A 24,426-nucleotide genomic window follows, 5' to 3' on the forward strand; every position below is an offset into this window, starting at 1 on the left:
TCGCAAACTCTTTAAATCCCCTAGAACCAGCAAGAACCGCGATTTCGATTTGTATTCTCTAGCAGCAATTTCAAATTACCCGAAAACCGAGTTCCAGTCTATCTTCTCTTACACCCTCCATTAAACAGAAAAATAGCAGTAGCTGTACAAAGTACAAAACCGTGCGAAACTTCTTCAAATCCATCAAGAATCGCGATTTTGATTTGCACCTACTCGCAGTAAGCTCGAATTATTTAAAAATTCAATCCAATCCATCTTCCCCTAATGTTCGTCATCAACTTCTGAAAACCACCCTCTATCGTATCCTCTCCTGTCAATACGTAAAATCAAGCCAAACCCTTAAAAACCCCCAAGAACTGCGACTTCGATTTTCCCCGAGCCCTGCTGCATGTTGATTTCCAAGCACGATGGTCCGCGGTGCATAAAGTATGACGCAATCACACGCGCGCCATGCTAATAATAATAAAAAGGGGTGGCTTGGCTAGCAACAGCCCAGACACAATGCAACTTGCTGCGGGAACGGCATCGGAGAAACAAAAGATTCAATTTTACAGACGCGCTGCGTGTTCTCGCGCAAGAGGGTGGCTCCGCTTGCTAACGAGCCACCCCCTTGGCACTGCGTGAACGCGAAACACGGCCACCCCATTTTCAGTGCACAGTGGCACCCCATCGTCCTCGTTTTTCGGCGGTAACGCGCGTTTCCCCTCTTCTGTGCGCGCTGGGTCGAAGACGGAACTTGGGGGATGTTCCTGGGGTTAGACGGGGATTCAAGGGATGAACCGGCTGAAAGAAGGGGACTGTTAGGTCTGGCTGGCGTCGGGCGAGCAGAGGAGGGCTGCTGTGGGAGGTTTGGGAAGAGGATGCGAAGAAGACATAAAAGATTAAGTGAGGAAACAGACGGTTAAGCTGTAAGAGCGAGGGGCGAGAATGGATGGAAATTTTTTAGTTGAAAAATGCAAGGAATTATACGCGTCAGGAGGAACAAGACGTAGCGAAAACTGATGCATTGACCGACGACGTTTACTTATTTATGGGAAATTTGTAGGTGAATAAAAAGTGCACGAAATCCATGTGAGATGAATTCGTTCCAACATTTTACATTCGTTCCACAACATTCGTTCCAACGAATACAAGCGGAATATCGTCGCGAAAGGAATGAAAATAAATCAATCGACGAGATAATTTCCGAATCGAGCTGATTTCCAAACTTCTTTTAAGTTTCATCTGCGTTCTGGACCAATAGTTGCTGCGATTTTTCGTCTTCAAATTTCTAAAGACTATCAGAACATGGTTTTTAAATCGCTGGTATATTTTCTCCGAGATTAAGCGGTATAACAGTGTGGAATATGTTGTTTACGCGGCGTCATCGTAAAGCATCGTATGTTTTAATTAATAGAGGAAATTGAGAAATTATAAGGAGTACCGTTAGTGGTGGTACCTTCATATGACTAGAAAAATTCCATACTAGGAAAATGAAACGTAGAACCGTACAAAAAATACTTCATCGGAGAACGTGGATATATAAAAGTACTTTCTGTAGCCACTGTAGATTCTTCCTGGCGCCGTCAGATATTCCCCTCGGCCGTGTTTCCTGTCGAAATAATATCGTCCCCACGTTTCCCTGTTTCTGCTAAATAAATTTCGCTGTTGACATGCGTTCCTCCGTGGCTGACGTTCTCGATACAAAAGTCCCTTTGTCCGTACGACCCTTTTTGCCCACGTAACACGCAAGGGATGAAGCGCGAGGATAGTTTCCAGTAATTAAAATTTGAGACCAGACAACCGTTTGACCATCGCGAGCTCGACGAAATAAAACAGCAGGGAGATTATGCCGGGACGTTTACGTTAAACGCATTTATGAGGCGACGAAGAAATTCACTGAATGCCCGGCTGAATCCTCTGATGAAAAGGTAGAAAGAAATTTTACTTCGTGGACATACATAAATAGACTGTTAAAAAGTAAGGACAGGATGTACAGTAAACGCCGAGAGGAATAAAGAATGTCTGATGAAAATAAATTCTAAAAAATTAATATATACATATATATACGTCTTATCTTTGATTGGTAATTTAATGCATTATTTGGTGAATGATCGATAATAAAACATATTTCTGTCTATGGGTGTTTCCTCGGTCATTTAAATTTACGAACGTTTTCTTTGCTGGCTTAAGGAGATAACGAAAATATTTGTCAGACACTTTTATCGTATTCGATATATTAGGTTGTCCGAAAAGTGTCTTTCTTTTACAGACACGTGTTTTACAACGATGCATCTTCATACAAACATGAAACCTAATATTTCAAACGTTTTGGTCTTTATCTTGATAGAACAAAATGGATCATACGTAATTCGATAAAATAATATAAAACAAATATGTTGTGTATCCATTATTTCCTTATAAAACGAAAGAAACTTTTCGGACGACCTAATACGTACACATAAAGCGAGAAAGAATAGATTCTAACGTTAATTCTGCATCGAATAAAGCATTGAATATTATTCATAATTTATTATCGTATTGAATTTCGTCAAGAAACAGAAATAGATTAATATAAACGATCGATTTCTTATTAACTTAGAAAAGAATTTTGTTGTTCAACATTAATTTTTCAACTTTTTATCAAAAATCTGGTTGACCAAACGTTCAAAGTGCGGAATAATCGATCTTTTCGTAATCGTACATCGATCGTTAAAGCTGTTGTTTTGGGACGAACAGGCAAGTCATAGCCGGATCGTCTATCTCGTCGGATAAATGGAATTGGGTAGTTCGGCCAACTTCGTTCCAGTCGATGGCAACTTCGATGGCGACCTGTTCTTAGTGAAAACTCTCAAAAACGGAAGTTAAATTGCTCCCTGAGGGAATCTACACGGTCATCTCACTCTGGAACCAATGACTATAAACAGTCCGTTAAAGAATTTCGATCTTTCGCCGTCTCAGGTTCCATTTCGTCGAATGGAACGAGTTGTTTCGATTATGGCTGGCATGGTCGCAGTCGTTATACGTTGATAATGGCACTTTGATCTCTTCTATCGCTTGCTCAGGATGTACCTCGTTCGCTTTCTTCGTTTCGCAATGATATCCTCGCAAGGACGAAAGGGTAGAGATACAGAATCGTTTCAATTTCGGACGAAAGCTAGAATTCTGTAGGTTTCCATAATCTTTGACGTTTATTGTATTCTTCATAGCTTCGACTGCTTTTCTACGTACCTTTTACCATTATCGTAGCAGTTGTCATATAACGGAGCACCGGTTTTTGTGTCCCGGTGTGAGTATAACTTCCGAAAACCCAGACAATGTGACACAATTTCGTGGAGCCACGACCGTGAAATTCGCGAGAAACGAATGGAAAACGACGAAGTTGCGAATCGTCTGTTGCTACGAACTTCTTTCCCGCCGCTTCGTTGGTCGTCATGCGCATCCTCACGGCCGTCATTCAAGTTTCTAACCCATCTTCTTGCCATTGAATCGCTTATGGCACGTTTTTCATACATCTTGCAAAATCGACGATCAATGTCAGCCGGTTCCACATTTCTCCCATTCAAGAAACGGACAACAGAGCGCATTTCGCAGACTGTCTTGAATGCGTTAAGAACGAACAAGTACTCCCAAAGACGATCAGCTTGTTTCGAATTGACATTTGTCAGTGAATAAAGGAAATTGGTATGCTTGCGCACAATAAAGCTTGCGCAGCGTCGTAATAGTAATATTTCTTGAAGTAACTTAATTTATGGACGCGTCTAGTACTGACCCTGTGCAAACGAATTTTTCATATTGTTGGCACATTATCTGTAGCAGAAGCTACAAGAGCTTAACACTTTGACTGTCACGCCAAAATCACATGTTTCGCTCAGGACATCACGGGAGTATTTTTATTATTCGAAGCATATAATGGCAAAATAATAATAAATCGATGATGTAAGACAACATTCTTCCTGAATGGACCGTTTATCTTATTGGTGGTCACGGGTGACCACCGTGGCGCCTTGGTAACAGTTGATAACGACATATTATAACAAGGCTTCGTTTATTTCAACAAACCACTCGCATTTATTATTTCGTCTAAGCAAAACGTGCAGAATATATTATTGAAACGTGTAGAAGATATTAGTAACCAGTATTTGCTGATTCTATACATAATAGTAAGGTATGTGCACACTTCTAACTTCAATTATATGATTATAAAGCAGCATTTACGATTATTTTCTAAGGTGTGTTTATAATAATATTCGTAGATTACCCCTCAAAGATGTGGATGCAAACACAGTGCACAGTTAGGTGCAAGATTTGTTCTCATTCTTTTTATTGATGTTTTAATAAAAATGTTTAATTGTGGGGCACTTTTTATTTCAAAGTATCTTTTATTTATCGGTTATATTGAAAATGCCCTAACTGTCAATTTTCATACAATTTTTACAATTGTAAGAAGTTGAAGCGCTCCGGTCACCAATGACCAACGTGGCAGTCAAAGTGTTAAACTAGAAGAGGTGTAGGTAACATGTAGGTAGAAGGTCTATTTAATTTTCTATTATCATCGCTTGGATATTTCTTGACGATTAAACAGGAACGCCAGAGGAATCTGGGCGTTTCCAATGGAAGTTGTAGAATTATGGGCCTACGATGGAACATGGAGGAAAATATGTGGGTTATTTGCGGCACGATGGCTCGCCTATTAGGAAAAGTTTATCAGAGAGGTGTTGGGAATTCTGATTGCTTCGGAAATTTGGTGCTGGTGGTCCGAGGAACAATTTCGGTGCCGATAAAAGGCACGGTGACGATCGGGGTATTTCATTGAAATTGCTTGCTGGAACACATTGTCGCATTGTCTATCATTTTTAATTAACAATATTTCGTTCTTCATCTATGAACCAGACGATATTTCATTTTTGAATTTAGTCGAAAAGGATCTGTTGTTGAATTTTTATTCAGATTCAAATTTTTCTATTTAATAGGAATATCTATTAGCAATTTTACTTCGGAGGTAAAAAAACAACGGAGCTTAAAATATTTTGAGACATCCTAACATCTTCACGGCGAGTACGAGCAACTTTGGCTGTCAGAGATTATAACACTGCACAAGTTGTACAGAAATTATTGGAAAATAAAACAGGTAATCGTGGAACGCAGAGAAAAAATAGAGGACGAAAATGTATGGAAAATGTAAATTTATAGGGACACGCAACAGAATTTTGCAGAAAGAATAAGAAACTTTTATAGAAAAAATCGCGTGTCCGCTAATAACGAAACATATAAATAATTCCGTGAAAAATGGCCAACTAAATTATTTTTCATATAAAATCTACGGATGACATTAATCGGCCAGCTCGTTACGCAATTAACGTTAGAACACGTGCGAGTGCTAGCATTTGTGAAAAACAAGAGAAAATGTATGTAATTGGCTCAAGGAAAGCAAAGAAATCTAATGTTCTCATCGCGTACCTATGAAAATCTTCACCTATGATTTCAGGAAACGTAGTCAATTCAAGGATTTAAAAAACGTATCGATACGTTATGTTTTCTCATTCATAAATCTAATTTTCGTTGACTATCTAGTGAAACAACAAGTAAGAGTGAGAGTTTAATATACAAATCAATTTTGCTGTTTCAATCTTTTTCCATTTAAATTCGTTCAAAAAAAAAAAAAAAAAAAACTAAAGCCGTCTATCTCGGAATTACCCTAATCCAAAACGTGCCGACGTAAAGACGTTAGAAAAACGGAAAAAATAAAAATGCCAGATAGGTCGTTTTATCTAAGTAGAGCAGAATAGACGAGTTGGAATGCTGGAATTGGCTGCGAATAAGTTCGCCGAGAACCGAGCAAACAGCTATTCTACCTTTCGCGTGGGGCTAAGAATCCAAAGGTTCCTGGGGATGGTGGAAAAAGGGTGATCTGATTTCCACCTGAACGGATCCGCGTGATCGCGTGCTCACGATTCCGTTACGTTTATGGAAAGGATAAAAGAAACAGAATGGTTTTGTATTCGATCGAGCTTTCCAAGCTTTATGTAGAGACGGTAAATCCATCGTGCTCTCTCCGATTCGCTGATCCCACGCTTGTTCTATGAGATAGTGCGCTAGACTGTATTGGCATTCAGGAGGTGGGATGGATGGATATATTTGTTGCGGGGCAAGTGCGAGTTGTTTGGTTGATTCTTGGGGCTGAGACGATGGAGAGATTCGCATTCAATGGTTCTGTCGGCTGGATTTTACGTATGGAGGTGTAAGGTGCTTGCTGTCGGAGATAATATTCTATGAGAACTACGTATACGTTAGAAAATATTATTATATCGATATAAATTCTTCTAAGAAGATATTCTTTTCAGACGATATAAACGATATTTACACGTACAGTCAGTCAGGAGAATCTACGTACATCTATTGAATTTTGAGAAACTGATTTACCGAAGGAACTAATAAACCACTTTGTCACGAAATTGTGTACATTTAACTGGTATTAACATATTTTTCAAAGGAATTTTTAGAAGGAAAATCGAGGTTTATGACTTACAAAAGTCTTGGACAAAGTTACATGAACTACAAGACCTTGCTCAACGTTAAGGGAATAGCAAAATATTATTACAATATATTAATATTATATAATATCGAGCTCACTATTTTTATGATTTCACGCAAATATAATTGATGTTTGTAATACTGTGTTTTATATCTTTCTACTTTATTTTTCTAATTTTATCAGCTTCGTGTTTTACCAATATGTGCCTTCGTACACCTAGAAAATGTACAGATATAATATTTTATATTCAAGGGACGTACGTAAGTGTGTAGAGGTATTTACTATGTTTTATATTTAAGGAGTAGACTTTTGTAATTGTATAGGTACCGTGACTGAATAAAATACAATTTTCGGTACACATTGCTCGTGTCAAACTAACGAAGAAATAACGGAGGCAAACAAGACCGTAACGTTCCTTGGACGACAATATCATCTCTCTTTCTTTTCATCTACTCCTTTCTCCCTCTGCTTGTCCCGCTTCATCAGCGCGATAAAGAGCCTACCAAGCGATTCAGCGTTTTACTCGCTGCAACGTAAGAAAACACCGCACAAGGGCAGACAGTGGAGGAGAGCATCATCGATATCTCGAAGCGGGTAGCTTTATCCGATTGCCTGGTATCGCATCGGTGGAGAATTAAGCTTCGTAAGAGGTTCTTGTTCCCGGGACCAATTCGGCGAACGTAGGCAATATTTGTGGAAATGATTCAACCGATATTAGGCACCAATAGAAAAGTATGTCTGGCCATTCTTTGCTTTTGCCTTTTCCTCGTGTCCTCTCAATCCGTATTAATTTCTACGAACGTAGGCGATAAACCGGGAAGAATGACGTTCGACGATTCGAAGGAAACTCGAGAACCGAGGAAATAGTACGCTTTTGTGAGGAAACGATTGGAAAGAAATCTCCCGGGGGACGAAGAATTTGTTCCTAACTGGTCGGTTACGATCGTGTCTTTCGTCAATGGGTGAACATTGAAAGGTATCACAGAATAGACTATTGTTACTAGATGTGTTTCTATGTATTTCTCGCTTTGAATAATACGAATACTATTAGTATTCATATTGCTTGTTAGTGTGGTAGCTCGGTAGTATTAGGTACAATAGTTATCGTATGACTATTATATCGATCTCTATTATACGTTGTCGCGTGAATCGTTCTGAAGCTATGTTGATCAACTTGACAAATTAACATTCGTAAAACCGTGACAATTATTATCAGAATCTTATTATCATCAGGAATTTATCAAATTTATCATGTATCGAGTATACGATTTTATAGCAAACCGTCATAAAGTGATCATATCACCGTCGCACGTATAAATTTATCTCTTAGTCAGGCAACCAACTCTGCCTAACTATCATCAAATTACAAACACCACAAACTGTACACATTCGTGTACTCCAAACTTCGAGCACTTTAAACCAAGCGGAAAACCTACTATACTGGTTTTACTATCGCGAAACTTGAACATTTTCCAGACGCGAGCCGTAAACTCGTAGTATTTCCGACTTAACACGAGCAAGCAAAGAACCAACGAAAGAAGAAGAAAGGAAGAGAAAGAAAGCAAAAGTTCGCCGATGCTCGTATCCGTGCATAAATCATGCGAATGTGTCCTACGCGGCGAATAATTCACGCGGTTGACGCCGATCTTGGCCAAATCGGCGGTAATGCAAAGTGACACGCGGCGAAGATCACGCGAGGATTGTGTATTAGCGAGAAAGAAGTCTGTGAAACATGAAGATGCACTATCGGCCATGAATACTACGATACATATTGAACATATGATAAGTTACATTTATTAGGAAAGTCCAACGAATTTTATTTTATTAATTTTGTTACATATTATCGGTATTATCATACCACAGAATCGATCTGAATCTTTATTCCTTGCATATTCTTACACATTGAATTTTATGCAAAAGTTTCAGGTATTGAGATTTAATGTTACACTTGTAATTAACATGTTAATTAACATGTATTTTAACGAGCAGAACCGAATTATATTAAGAAAATTAACGAATTGTATCAAATAAAATTTCTAACGCTAGAAAACGAAAGCAATAAAAAATATTAAATTTGTATTGAATATTATGAAACGTGCAAATACTTTGACCGACAGCGTACGTAAGAACACTGGTTCGCGAAAGTATTTGAATGTTTACCATAGAAAACTCTTCTGACCATATTTTACGTGTTGTATATAGAACATTGTGACATCTCCTTAGCATCTCAATGAGACACGACTTTCTATTTAGCAACAACTGAGTATAAAGCGTAAATAGCCTTCTTAAGCTGTAATTTTGCACAATAAATGTCAAATATGATCTCACTGAATATCGAAGTGTATTGATACAATCGATAATTGACTATTTACATACTTTTGAGATTTCATTTTGCGAAATATATACTTGTACCGAATATCTTATAACTTCTATTTCAAGCTCTACCAATATAATCACAATAACAGAGTGTCATTACGGTACTAGCGAAATTTCAAAATGTTTCGAACAATGCACGTAACGCATTGATAAAAAGTGTTTACAAATGTTCAAATACTTTGATGAGCAAATGCACACACGATATAATACACACACACACATACACATGTTATTCTATTACCGCAAAATGGATCATATATAATTCGATAAAATAATATTAAACAAAAAATGTTGTGCATCTGTTATTTCCTAATAAAACAAAAGGAACTTTTGAGACAACCTAATATACAGATATATCTCCAGGAAAGTGTCTCCGTAGTGGAACGTTGTTTTCCGATTTTCCTCGAGGTTTCACGCTTATCCGAATCCGCTTTCAACGGCCGCGACGCTTTCTACAGGAAGAAAAGCCAGCCCGGAGCCATTCCCTGTTTTCCGCTCGAACGTCGCCGGCCAACGAGGACCAGCGGCAGTTTCCCCGTCGGGAGAACAGCCCGCATGTCCTCGCCTCTGCTTTTCCCTGTTTGCTCTTGCACGTTCCCTGATACGTCACCGTCCTTTTCCGTTCGCCTGCCGACAGAAGATTTTCCATCTTTCTTTCTCTCTCTCTCTTTCTTTGTCTTTCCGTATTTCGCGTGTCTATCTGGCTGTGCCTCTGCGATTCTCTGTCTCCGTTTAGGAGCACAAAGAGGAGGCCTGGAGAAGAGCGACCGGGAACGGGACTGTAGTAGGAGGAAAGGGAATAACTGTTGGGCGACAGCCGCCTGGCAACGTGTTCTCTGAATAGATTAGAACGTGGTAGGAAGTTTGAAAGTTTACGTTTGCTCGTGAACGGGATAAAAGTGGAAGGCTCGGGCTTTTTGACGTTTCAGGTCTTTCGATTCGCTCCATTTTTGGTTTACATTCTCGTTTCGGATGTGTTAGCGTTTCAGTTCTTTTGATTCGGTCGATCTCTAGTTTTAATTCTCATCTGGCAGATCGTTTTCTCAGTGTTTTTAAAATTCGCCCCGGAATCTTGAGACATTTACTCTTAATGAAACTTTGCTATTCGATGTGAATTTCGTGAATTTCTAAATGCACCTATGTTTGAACAGAATCGCTGATATAATCGAATGTTCTCGATGTCTTTGTTACATAAAACTCTATACATCGGAAAGCAGAGAAAGATGACGTTACGAACGCTATTTTCAGAATTCCACTCTTTATTCGCGTCATGTTCCTGCAATAAATGAACTTACAGAAATAGATCATGCAATAAAATTAACAAAATAATTAAAAAATAAAGTATTCCTATATAAATTTATATCTCGGTTTCCTAAAAATCTCTTCGTTCACATCCAGAAGGAAAAAGAATTTTCGTAAACATCCTCCATCTATTCATAATACAATCACGTGCTACTGTTAACCAATTTTCAATACGAAATCGACTTCATCCTTTTGCAAAATGTTTCGCCCCTTAACGTTTTATCTGTACATTTAATCTCCTAACTCCTTTTCGTGCTTATTCCAAGTCTCGTTCGCATGGTATGTACATCACGAAAGACTCTAATCGTTTCAATTTCCATTTCCGTGGATCTGAACGATGGTGGCAGCGAAGAAACTCGAAGCACGTTTACGGGGCGAGCTAGCTACCCCATAGAAGCAAAGGGAAATTTTTTTCCCGGTCAGGCGGATGGTTAGGTGCAATTTCGACGGCCGACTTCCGCAACTCTCGTTCTCCTCGTACACACGTTTCGTTGGCAGCGTCGTTACTGCCGCGATATTTCTCCAGTCCGAATTCAAAGGAGCAGTCTCGTTCTGCCTCGATTACGAATAGGAATTTGTCGTAGCCGTGGTAACGAGCAGCAAACGGAAGGGATGAATAAACATGGCGAGAGGTAACAGAAGACGCACGGGACCGGGAGGAAATAAAGATTAAACCGGCGGGGTCACAGTGAAGAAAAACAAAAGAAAAGAACACCGCGATTCGCGATTTGCACCGTGAAACACTTCAGGGAACAAGAGAAGAGAAGTATTGTATAAGTTGATGGATATTGAATTGGAGCTATGTGCAGAAATTTCAGTCGTGTAGTAAGTGGAATATGTTGCACAGTGGCTTGCAATACTGTTGATAATACGGATATATTAGGAGTATTATGTGAAACTATTTGTTGTATCATTAGCACTGTAACGGGCCACGATTATCATATTATATCATATAGAATAGAGAAATTTAAAAAATGTATATGAAAAATGTTTGTCATAAGCGTATTCGAAGAAAATTAATACAGTATGACCAGTTGTTTGAAAGTAAATATTGTCTCAGTAAATGTTGCGATTTACTTGCTAATGATATAACAAATGATCGAGTATTGAAATACGTTCATAGGCTTTCTAAACTATATTTCTGATACTTCTATATACATTACCAAGTTTGTTTCAAATTTTACCGATATAATCGTGATGATCTGGTCTTGTCGCAGTGCTAATAGAATTTCCAAATGTTTCGTACGACACATGCACTATATTCCTAAGAGTTTCCCAATGTCGAAAATTCAAATACCTTTGTGAATCATTCTTTGTATCAAAGCACCTTCGTAATTAATAGATTTCTTTATCAGAATTCGCTTTCTCTACTCTCAATTTTATTAGAAAAGTGACAAATACTGACAATTTTTAGTGGTTCTAATTAATTCGATGGCCATTATAGAAAAGGGAAAGGAAAGGAAAAGAGTAGAGAAACGTATTCGTTTCCGGTGTAATCGTAAAGGCTGACTCGTAGCACCGGACTAATGGAATATCCTTGTAGAACGTACGGGCCAGAAGCCGCTGGCAAAGTCACCGGAGGGATACCGTGAATTCGAGAATGCTAATACGCGAGAAAAACCCGATCAACTCCGATGTTTCGCGTTAATCCGGAATTTATGTGACGTCCTCTTCGCCCGATAAACTCGCGCTGAACGTGGATTACTTGAAAAATGAAGTAGAGGGAATTAGGAAGTAAAGCGAAGGAGTTCTACTTCTCGTTTTGGAAGACTTTAAGAGGGAAAGTTTTAAATGGTGTTCCACAATGTGCGAAATGTTACGTCTTTACAATGTTTGAGCGATATATAACATATGAAATGTTTCGTAGCTGATGATAAAACGGTAAAACAATCAAAAGTAAAAATATCGAAAACCGATAAATCTTCCAACGATACTTCAGTCCGAATTAGTCACAAATATCAATTATTCCTGTCAAACAGAAATTCAAATATTTCCATCCAAAGACTCGCGCATTTTCTTAAATGCTTTGCAAAAGCTAAAAATACTCTTTGTTCGTAAAATCTGAACACATAGTTATCAATTATTCTTCTGAAATGGGTAGGAAAATATATAAACAGGATTTACCTCTAGGAACTTACATGCTTTTCCTTAAATCCATTACAAAACCCCTCAAAATATGCGGTGTCTTCGCGGAAGCTAGAAATATCGAGGAAACCCGAAAATCCCGGGACGACTGTGAATATCTCTGTCGAATTTCCAGCGAATTCCTCGGCGTCTCATAACGGTAAGACGCGGTGAACCGGCTGTTATGGCGACGTACAGCTTCTATTCTCGTGTTCTCCGCGAGGAAGACGCACGGCAGGCAGTTCGAGAAATCCGGCAGACGCGTTTTTCGCCAACCGTTTATGCGCGATTGCTTTCGCATAAATTCGTCGAGACTAGGGAAGAAAGGCACGTGTGTATGTACGTATAAAGCCTAGAGAAGAGAAGAGAAAAGAAAGGGAGAGGAAAGAGATGGAACGAGAATAGAGGGTGGACTTTTTCCCTCGTGGCGCGCGCGCCACTTGCGGCTTTTCCCTTCGCCCCCTTTCCGAGCCAGTGGTTTCCGATATTCGAGGAGTTGCCAGCGGCGATAAGGGGAATCGTATTGTTTCGTTCGCGAAAGGAATCGACGGGTCCCTGTTTATTCGACTCGCTGCCGAAGCAACCGACTGCATCCTGTAAACGCATTATCGTCTCGTCGAGTGTAACGCCACCGTGCTCCCGTAATTGAAAGGTTTTAATGCACGTAGGAATGTTACCGTAGGGGATGCTGCGCTCGAGGTGAAAGGGTGACGGAAATATTACCGATGCCGATGGTTTCGATTAAATTTATAACGCGAAGAATGCGCTTTGTTGTGTATTCGTTCGCTTTACGTGTCTCATGATGTCGATTTGTAAATTGTAATGTAAATTGTAGTATAAATTGTAATGTGAAAAAGGAAATTTTTACAATTTTTATAACTTTTAAGATCCTTCCACTGTAGATTAACAAGCGAAGGTGTGTGTTTGTCCGCGTGTGTATGTGTGGCAGCAACATTAAAAAACAATCATTTCGAGTGGATTTTGGACATACTATAACTAGTTTTCTGATAGTTTTTGTACGGTACTTGATATTGCACTATTAGATCCTATGCTAGAAAATACATAATGATCCTCGTAACAATTACTAATCTTAAAAATTTATTTTTCTTGGTGTGCTCGTACGGTGCTCAGGTGCCACATAAGTTGATAATACAAAAAGATTCGAAAACTTGTGTATATATTTTCGGATACACGTTAGAAATCGATGGTTTCACTGTTGAGTAATTCAAAACAGACAAAACACCCTGTATACACGTTATTTCAGACTTCGCAGTGTATTCTGTAAGAACCTCTGTCTCTTCAAACTCTTTTTCTCTATCAGAGAAAAGGAGGAAAGTAAAAAAGAGAAAGAAGAAGAGAACGTAGAGTAACAGGTTCGACTGTTTGCACGGATAATCAGATTACGATGGCCATGTGCTCATCGCGTTCCACCATGAAGACAACGGTTGGCCTTTAGGAATCATCACGGTCGTAATAGGATTGGACTAATTAAAAATCGATATTTACGCTGCGCCTTTTCGTATCACGCGGCTAGAACGACACCCTCGTTTATGGTCCACCGGTCTGTCAAAGTAACGATCCTAATAAACTCTTGCTCGTCGATGTTATCCCTCTGTTGTACCACCATCCAGGAATTTGTTGCTGCGCCACGCTGTAAATTGCAGTTAATTGCCACTATCATTTACCGACGTGAAATACGTTCAACAACCAGAAGAGTTTTTATTTTTTCATGTCGACGAATTTTTTTACTACGTACAATGCTTCGAGTAAATACCTCGTACCTCCTATAAAGACACAATTGATTATTTAAATATTTTTGTGGTTTGTGTAAAATACGTGTTTGTACTAAGTATCTGATAATTTTTGTATATTTTCTTTCCTTCAAGCTTTACCAATATGATCTAAATAGTCGATTCTCATAACAGCATTAGTGAAATTTTAAAATATCTTATATAACACACTCAATATATAACTAAAAGTTTCCCACGGTCAGTTATCTAAATATAATACTTTCGTGAGCCAGTGTACAGCAAATGTGCCACCTATGTGCCTTGCCTCCTATCTCTTCCACCGAATAGTATCAGAAGATCCCATTGTGAATTCACCAAGTACGCATTCTCGAACAAAATTGAAACCTATCGAACTTCGAATCTTTCCACGACGATTCCACTCCTGCCTCGTGTGAACCAAGCCTAAAGCGTAATTTCCACATGTCATCGGCCTCTCTGACCAGTCCTCCGTTCTAGCACAGTCGCGTAGAAGAGAGAGAAGAAAATTAGAAAAAAAAAGAAGAAGAAGAAAAAAATAATCGAACGGAAACTCTGTCCTTTGCCCCTGTGAGAGGCTCGACTGTTCACAACACTTCGTGATCCTCGACGGGGTCAAAGGTTATCCGGCGGGTTCGTATGCATCCCGCAGCGCGTGCAACGCCGGGGAACGTGACCTTCGATACCTTTCGAAAGATGATTGCATTCGACGAGGATCGTTGAATACACCGGGCGACGAAAGTATCGAGCCGATACGATGACAGAGAGGGGAGGAGAAAAAAAAATGGAGAAGAGAGGAGAGACTTGTCGTGGGATGACGACGGGGCCACAAAGTTGATTGCTTCATCGCGGTCCACGGATCAAACGGATCGGGAATTGAAACGCAGCTTGGCGTTACTTAGATTAGCTTTGTGGCCGCGGAGAAACACAGCGACGCTCGGATAGCCGATGTGATTGGACTCGTTCGCCCGAATTTCGATGAAAATGAGATCTTCGGATTTATTGCGCTTTACTGGATTTTTCGATAATTATCGGGTCTCCAGTAAACGCGGTCATATTGTTCTAGTTTGTTCGTATCCCTGCAGATATTTTACAAGTGACACTGAGATCTTGTTACTCAAGCAGCCGTGCACGCGTGGTTATCCAAAGCTAAACTAGAACGGAGGAAACATTCTTGAAAATAGAGGAGCAAGGAGAAACGGGAGATTGAAAATGTCTAGAGACATCTGAGTGAAGTGCAGTCTGATAAAGGAAAAATTTTTCAAGTGGAATGCGGCTGAATGTGGTGCGGCGACGTTGACATAACTGCAACGGTGTCAGGTTTTATTCCATTTGGGGTGTCTTGCTAAATGAGAGAGTAGTACAAGTGTCTTTTTCTCGAACACGTACTTTCACATTGCAGTGACTATTGTAATGAACAGAGGTATGCAAATCGTCACCATAGCTTTTTTTTTTAAGATCAACGATACCCATCGTTTGTCGTATTCCATTTCCCCTGTGCTCTTCATTCATACGATAATAAAATTCGGGACATCGTTAATTTCACTGTTCATTTCTTCAGAAATGTTCTGTCTCGTTCATCCTTCATTTATCCATAGTCTACGAATGTTTATGAAAATTTAAATGTGTTTTCTGTGTCTATAAAAAATTTCAACGAACAAAGATAATCGCATAATGGATACATAAAATATCCAAGGTGACACGGACATATCAAAATCTAATATAAAAATCCCCAGTCTAGTCATCAAAGAGGTAAAATTATCAGTGACAACTACATGCTCGGTCAAATTAGGAAAAAACTAAAAAATATTACTTACAACTACTTGCAACTATCGCTCTTTAAAATCGCCAGCCATTCTTCCTAACTCTTTGCTTCTTCAACACTCTCTGTATGTTTTTCCCCGTTTTACTGTGATACGAGGGTATAAAAGATTCCGATTCGATGTAACACTCCGTAGACACCATAACGTTATACCCTTGGAAGTTTTATTTCCGAAACGTTCTGTATCCTCCGGCATCGTGTTCTATACGTAGTATCTCAAGGCAATCCCGTATCTCCGGTCGTACTCTCTGACACTCCGCAGCACGTTTCTCTGCACTCCGTTACTCTTTGCCAGCCTCCCCGAAACTCCATGTGCTTGTCTGATACTCCGCAGCAGGCTACACTCGTGCAAACTTTCCCATTCTCTCTCTTTCTAACCGTATCGCTTTACACCCTCTTCCCTCATCCCCTTATCACTCGTCTGCAACACTTCGATTTCAACCATTCGCGCAACGTCTCTGTTCATCGATCGCAGCATTCCACGCGCTATTCCGATTCAGAGAACAGAAGGTCGAAAGTTTAGTTTTTATTCTGAGGGATGATGTAAATTTTGGTAGATTTTGATAGAAAAATTTTGATCGATAGCTGCTATTTTAGGTTCAAAGATCCAAAGAATTGGACTTTTCTTCCCTCCAAGGAAGACTTTTATGCGATAAATAGAAATTTTCGTCGAGATAAGATATAGAGGAACAGTCGTCAAAGAGTACGTGATACAATTTTTTCCTATGCAATTGCTATTATATACGTTGAGAATTGTGGATCTTAGTCGCCGAAATAAATGTGTGGGAACACTAACATTACATGATATTGAAATGATATTAAAATAGTCTCAGATTTATTTAATATGTGATTTACAAGATATTCGTAGATACACATTGCACGCGTCTCAGTAGTCTTTACCACCATACGTACGGAACAGTTGCATTCTTCTGTTTTACGAGACGCTGCGCACGCTCATACTCATATATGCGTGTCACTACTACGCAGCTAATCCAGTGTAGCACACAAAATTACACATATCTCAATAATATATTACCCATTTTCAATAAAAACTTGATATTAGTTAGAAAATGCGAAAACGAGATTTACCGTATATATAAGTATCCGATAGAAGAATAGAGAAGATTGGAAGAATATCCAAAAAGCAAAATTTCTTAAAAGCCATTCGATCGAGAGATTTATCTACCATTCTATAAGTGTAATCAATGTACTTGCAGCAAAATAGATTCTAATTGATTAAAAGAATATCCAATATCAAAATTCCCCGCAATCTACTAAACAGAAAAGTTAAAATGTCCCGAAAGACACTATATTCTTCATCTTATTATCACGGCGGTTAATCAAGTGCTAATAAAGATTTGTCATGGAGCAGTAAAAAGTTCAAAAACCAGAAGCAAACTCGATTCGGACACATTGATGTCATCAGCAAATTATCTAAATTACGTAACAAGTTCACCGATACTTTTAATATCTTTGGCCATTCAGTGTCTCGTTTTAACTGTAACGTCTATTTAACACTCCATGACGTTCTTAACCGCTAAAATAATATTACTTATGCAAGTCGTGTCCCACATAGAATTTCATCATCTACGTACATAAAATTAGTCGACCCATTTACAATAAATAAATAATGAATTCATTGTCAATAAAATTTTCGATAAAAAATAAACGTATCCTAAGAAGATCTGAGAAGCAAAAATTCGTAAATACTACTTGATGGAAGAGTTTTAAACAGCCGACTAGGAAATTAGGGTTGGTGCACGAGGTCGTGGAGCCAAGTGCGATTAACCGGCTTCACGCTTCTCCGCACTGCGGTTCAGGTCGTCTGAGAGTGACAAAGAGAGAAAGGATCCCTTTACGCCGTCTTCTTTCGTCTTCTCCACGCCTCCAGCTGCAGGGGTTGGAAGGTTATCTGAGAGAACGTGGTACATACAACACGTACGCCGACCCCTGAAATTGTCCCCAGGGACGCGTGACCTTCGACTTCCGGCGGAAATTAAGGAAAACTCTGTTGCAGTTTCTAAATGCCGCCTAATTGTCCGACATAAATTTCGCACGCGGTGCTCGCCACTGTTCGAACCAAAGGTAATGGCTCAAACTTGTTTCATGGTTGCTCGTTAAGGGAAATTAGAGTTCGAATATTTCTGCTCTCTTTTATTTTCTCGATTGTTAACAAGCTGAGCCGAATTTTTTAATATTCTTTCTCGATCGAAATATATAATAATTAATTTTAATGGAAATATAATAAGTATATTACAGCGAAAGATTTGATTTTTGCGAAATATATTCCATGTTTGAGTTGGTCTGATTAAAAATAAAACTGTTGAGAATCTCGACGTTGATTTTTTAAATTCTGCACTTGAGGCAACGTCGTTATTATACGATTTTATATTCTGTAATTATCATATAATTTTAAAATAACGAGATAACGGGTTGGAGAAAAATCGAGTGAAATTACATCCTTCGCGAAGTTTAATCGCAGAAGGTGGATGAATAATTGCAATTAGAACTTCATTACGTGACCGTTTAAAATTGAAGGAATCTTCGAAACGGGCTAGTCGTTAACAAAATATCCTAACCACGATGTACGAGATATTTCAAAGTTTCCAGCGCTTATCATTTATTAGGAGATCTCGTAATTTCGGTCGTTTCGTGAAACGTTTCTTTATGCTTGTCAGTAGGAAACGGCAAAAGTTTGTTACCAAGTTTTTAATGAAGGTATTACTATTAATATTACACGCTAATCAAATTAAATTTGTATTCATCTTTCTCGTTTTACGTTTCTCGTTCAACCGACTAACCGAGAACGATGAAAAACAATTAGCTCGGAAATTTTACAATCGACCTATAGTTAAACCATCATTAAGAGAATAAAATCTCGATATCACGCTGAAATAATAATCGGCGTATCTCGTGAGATTACAATCGACATGATTAAGATCGCGAACAGGGATGCACAAGGTTTTATTTAACATGGTGAAGCAATTTCTCACGAGGCACAGTCGCAACGGAATAATAATTCGCAAAAATGAGCGACGTTTCTCGTTGACTCTGTGTTGATAACCAGCTTCGAATTTCAATCTCTCTGTCAGTTTTTCTCGTTTTAGCCGCTCTCTCGTCGTCTCGCACGGTACATTCGTAATAACTTTCGCGAAATTACGTTTGACTCGAGATTTCGTCGTTTCCCGGAGCTTGTTCTCATCGCGAGCAAAGATTTGCCTCGTGGTAATTCCGACCTATCCTTTAAGTGGCTGGCATTAAGAAACGGAGACTCACTCGCTCTGAGAGATGGCTGCTATTTTAGGAATGGAGATTGAGGCATGAACGGACGGAGCAGAATTTTAGAAGCGAAAAGACCGTTAGTTTCATAAATTTGGATCCTAGGATTTTACTTGGGTTGAAAATTTTATGTTTCCGCCCTAGGTTCTGTTTCAAACTCTTAGCCGTAAGACCCAATCTGAATTCCAATTTAAGATAATAAAAGTTCCTATTTAGAAACAACGTTCGCGACATTACCGTTTTTCTCTGCCTTTCGATTCCCGTTAATTAACGTGGCTTGTGGATACAATTTAATTGAAAGTGAAGTTCGAGTTACGAAATTGTGTTGCTGGCGCGAACACGAGTTCCAAAATTGAGTTCTATTCTTGAAGGTAAATTGGAATTATAAGATTGAGTTCCAAAAACAACTTCGATTTCAAAATTAGATCCAAATTGAAAATATGAATTACAGTTTGAAAACTGTACTCCGAGAACAACTTTAACTTCCACGAATCGATTGATCGCGTGGAAAACAAATTCAATGAATCAAAAAAAAAAAAAAAAAAAAGGAAAGAGAAAAAGAGAGAGAGAGAAAAAAAAGGGAAAGAGAGAGAAATAATGGAAAATGCATTCGAATGATTTTCGATGTGAGAGAAGATGAAACGTGCTTTCGAAAATGCGATTGCGATCGACGAGCTGAAACGATCCAGGCGCGATTGGAACAACGTATCGTTTTTTATACCGCTGTTGAATGGTTAATGTGGCTAAATTGGGTCTGTTGCACCCGCGAAACGACTTTTATTGCTGTGCGTTAGCATATGGTCGGCAGCATTTCGATGTAACGGTGAAATGCAAATTACTTGATTTTTTCTATGCAACGTATTCGATCGGTGAACGATAGATGACTGCTATCCGATCGATAAAGCACCAAATAGCATGCGTTAAATGGGGAAAGGAAAATCCGTGCCAATGGTAGGAATGATACGATTTTAGTCGACTCACAATCAATGTAAAAAATTTAGAACAAAAGCGGTGTCGATACTATGTAACAAGATACGAAATACATCGAAGAATTTACAGCGTAATTTTATTCCAGAAGAGAATTTTTATTAAATCAGAAACAATTTACCGAGAGAAATTTTAAAAACAAACAAAAATAGGTTTAAAAATAAATAAATATAGTCCGGTGGCAAGACACGTGCTACTGTTAAAAATATGTAAGCACTTGTTTATTGTTTTATAAAATGTCGTTCAGTTATTGCTGTTATACCAATACCATGAATAGACGATTCACGTTATGGAAATTCACAGTTTAACGAAAAATTATCAGATAATTCTGGAGATATAAAAATAACAATAGAAGAAGAAGAAGAAAAAGACGTTCAATCCATTTCTCAACGAAGAAGTGAAAATGTAATCGACCAAAGTACATTATCAAGATGTGACACTGAATGATATTCTCGGTGCATTGTATTCTGTTGAAAAGAAAAGACAACGATTTATATGCAATGATGCTTTTACATATAATATATAATACGTAATATCACAACATAGCATAATATTCGTACATCACACAGATGACATTTAGTATATTATACTTGATATGTGCTAATTATATTTACCAATTTCATTCAACAATTCTACAGATTATTACACTCGATGGATAGTGATGCCACGCATCGAAATCCCTGTGTGACTGCGGAGTGACGGATTACCGTGTTTAATATCCTCCCTGATCCTGTTCAACGGAATTCCTATTAAACTTTGAACCTATCAATAACAGTGTTCGGCAGATCTATGTAGGTACTTACAAATAGCGATATACGAAAATACTGTACTATAGATTAACATGATAAGTTACACGTATGTAGTTTAAGATCACTGAATCGGAAATACACTCGTATTATGGCAGGTTCGAGTAACGATAAATATATTTTGAAATATTACGATCATTTGCCACGATACTTAACGCTTCCTGTGTCTTTCTCTATGTATCGTATCTGAGTGTTTACACGCTTACAAACTTACTAGATACAAGTATTTTTAGTGACAGCTAAAATTGTATTTTTCGTTTATATATTTCAAATGTATTTATCGAATCACTTTGGATACGAAGTAAAATCGATCGATGTTAAGCGGAACGATTTAGATGAAATTACGGGAACGACGCGGAGTAAATAGCGCGAAGAGAAAATGATAGATGAGTAGAATGAACGTATGGCGAGAAACTATACAGAAGAGATCAAATGACACGGCTTAATAAATAGACAAACAAACAAACAGGAATCGCAATGAACGAACCGACTAATTCCTATTGGCGTATAGCGATCCGTGTTACGCAAACATAGAAAATTCGACCAACCTTTTGATCGTACTCTCCTCTTTCTCTCTCTCTCTCTCTCTCTCTCTCTCTCTCTCTCGTCATTCATGCAATTGATCGGAATCGTTTGTAAGTTTACAAGTCAATAGAACCGAGCATTACACGTGGGTTCGCATTGAAACGTATATAATAAGCAGAATTGGCGGCGGTTTGAGTGCGATGATCGTTAACGTCGAATTGCGATCATCGTTATATCGGAACCCTGTGCACACTCGCTGCATAAATATCACGATCTGTGTGTCGTTGATTCGATAAAACTGCCACTACGGCAGAAGCCTCGGTTAATGGGCATAATAACCTATGGATCCATAGTTCAATAAAACCACAGCTGTGTGAAAGCGCCATGGGTAATGCACACGGTTAATCTGTAGGCCCCATAGTTCAGCAGGATCGCTGTGTTACATGGACTCAACGCGTTGCAAGTCCGGCAATATACATATATGTATAGCTCCGCTGTGTAATAGACACGCTGACGTTCGCGTTTGCAGAAGAAACACTGTCACGTTCCCACGTATTTAATACATGGACCGCAGACCTGACCTGTTGGTCGACTGGTCAGCGTAGTTTGTTTCTGTGTACACAGTTTGCACCTACGTCATATGTACATAGTTGTGACTTGTATGTTTTAGTTCCTCAAAGTATACAGTTTGAACGAGAAATAACGAGATCGCCGACATATTCGTTCAAACGGTAATCATATTTGGAAAATCGTTCATTTTGTCCAAGATGAGTTTCCTTGATGCGAGTATACTGCTGAGAATTGTTAATCGACGAATTAGTAGATTTTTGCAGATATACAGTGGCTGCAAAACGCATTTGTACTCCGCCGTATTTATCGTGTATGTAGCAGCTATATTCTAATGAATTACGTGCAAGCGTATTAAATTTTCGTGTCATTTAATAAGAGTCTCGCATGGGTTAAAAGTTTTGCTGTGATTTTGCACGATTGATTTTCTCCATTCACGCTGAGACACGAACTCTAAGTTACTATATTCCCCTAGTACGAAGAAATCGCGTGGATCTTTGTTACGGTGTCGGATAAAGGAAAGTTGAGAAAGTAAGTAATACGAACAGAAGACAACATAATTCTAGAAAATGGGATTACAATTGACGAGGACAGTGAATGGAGCAGGTGCTTGTTACCAACATGGTGAGGAAATAGCGAGACGAATTTTTTAGCAACTGCGTGTACCGAACAATATCTCTATTAAAAATTTACATAAATAAAATGATACTGAAAATGATTTTAAAAATGACTGAAAATACGAACAACGTAACTTCGTTACAACACGTGTTAGCTCTTTGCATCTCGATAATAATTCTTACGGTACGATTAACTTGATCTCGACAGAAAAAGCTTTTCAGAAATATCTCGACGATTTCTCTTTGTTTTCGTCCAATCGAACTTTCTCTTTGATTTCGTCCACTTGATTTCCTCCAATCTTCGCTGAATCGCAAACTTCTGAATTACTAAATTCCTCAGGTATAAAGGCGTCGCGTTGATCCGACAAAGAAACGAGCTCGTGGGTCAGGTGTCGCGATTCTTATCATTTAAGTCCGGGCGGTAATTCCTCATAATTAGAAGGTCGACGTGCACGGGTGGTTGTAGAAAATCAGGAAGGAAGCAAAGGAACCGACACGGCGGTGAGATAAGGCGTGGGACGACGAACGAGCGGAGGCAACTGCAATTTCGCGGTACACGTGCTCTCTACTCCATCGTGTTGGATCGATACACACCGGGTGAACCGAAGATACTGATCTCCACAGCTCGAGAAACTTTTTCTCCTCGTACGGGTTGATTCCTGACTAGCTTTTAGGCGATTACGGACCCGTGAACGATATTACGAGGTGACTATGCTTTACATTTTTCCATTTCATCTCGGAATTTTCTTCTGCTCCTTCCTAAATCTTTTGTTTTCTTACTCCGTTCTTTGTGTCTCTCGAATTCTCCTTATTAGAATCGAATGAAGCTAGATATTATTGATCTCTTTTAAATATCGTGGATATTCTATAGTATAGATATTCTATACTTTGTGTCCTAAATATTTTAAGTATCCTGCTACCTGAATATTCCAGATGTCCTTGGTATTCTACGTTCTACATATTTTAAATTGTAGGTTAAGTGTATCCTAGATGTGCGTGTTTCGAGTATTTTATATCCAAAAATTCCTCTAAGAATTTTCAATGAAATTTCATGTCGTGGATACCCTAGATAATCCGAATTATCCTGGATACTTTAGAAATATTTTATCCATCACCGTATTCCAAGTATTTCTCAAATAAAACTGTATATTTTAAACGAGTGTACTCAAGATGAGTCTAATTGCAGTGAATACTTTATAAGCGTTACATCTACATTCTTCTGTATTTATAGATAAAAGTTTATATTTGTCGTAAATATTCAACAAATATTTTACCCACATTCTTCTTCAATTTTTTCTATACGCTTCGAATAAAATCTACAAATACCAAATACTACGAGTAATCTGAATTTTGAATATCAAGAATAATTTATATTTTCTTCCATGGCGTTTCTTCCACCTTGAAAACATTAGACTCCCAGTCTTGACTAATCTCAGAACATTTCAGCACCGTTTTCGAGCCTCTGAAGCTGTTTCGAAACACTTAAAATACTCATTTTCATTCGCTCATTTCGAATATAATCCAGCTTAACGCGAGACATGTCCGCGTCGGACCAGAAATTTCGAGAGAACAGAGGCCGAGGGCACCTCGATAAAACGAAAGAACCAGCGCGCTGGTTAAAACGCGAATTTTCTAATGAAACAACGTCGCCTTTGCGCGCCTTACGAGGCCGCACAGACTTAGCTAAGACAATACATACTCCAGCGCAGGAAAAATTCATAGACATTTTCAGACGAACGCT

At 38.7% G+C, this 24,426-nt stretch overlaps 1 protein-coding gene across 12 annotated transcripts in view; it reads left to right on the forward strand.

Moving 5' to 3' along the window:
• The window catches only part of LOC126871347 (prolyl 4-hydroxylase subunit alpha-1), a 378,752-nt gene that overhangs the window by 252,343 nt on the left and 101,983 nt on the right, over window positions 1–24,426 (forward strand). Inside the window, exon 1 of one of the 12 annotated variants that reach the window (XM_050630046.1) lies at window positions 23,371–23,390. The exons of the other annotated variants lie outside the window; for them this stretch is intronic. The gene's annotated coding sequence lies outside the window, so the exon portion shown is untranslated. Of the gene's footprint in view, window positions 1–23,370; window positions 23,391–24,426 lie in introns of those variants that run through there. 12 annotated transcript variants of the gene reach the window in all.

This window comes from Bombus huntii, chromosome 11, assembly GCF_024542735.1.
Source record: "Bombus huntii isolate Logan2020A chromosome 11, iyBomHunt1.1, whole genome shotgun sequence".
Lineage (NCBI taxonomy): Eukaryota > Metazoa > Arthropoda > Insecta > Hymenoptera > Apidae > Bombus > Bombus huntii.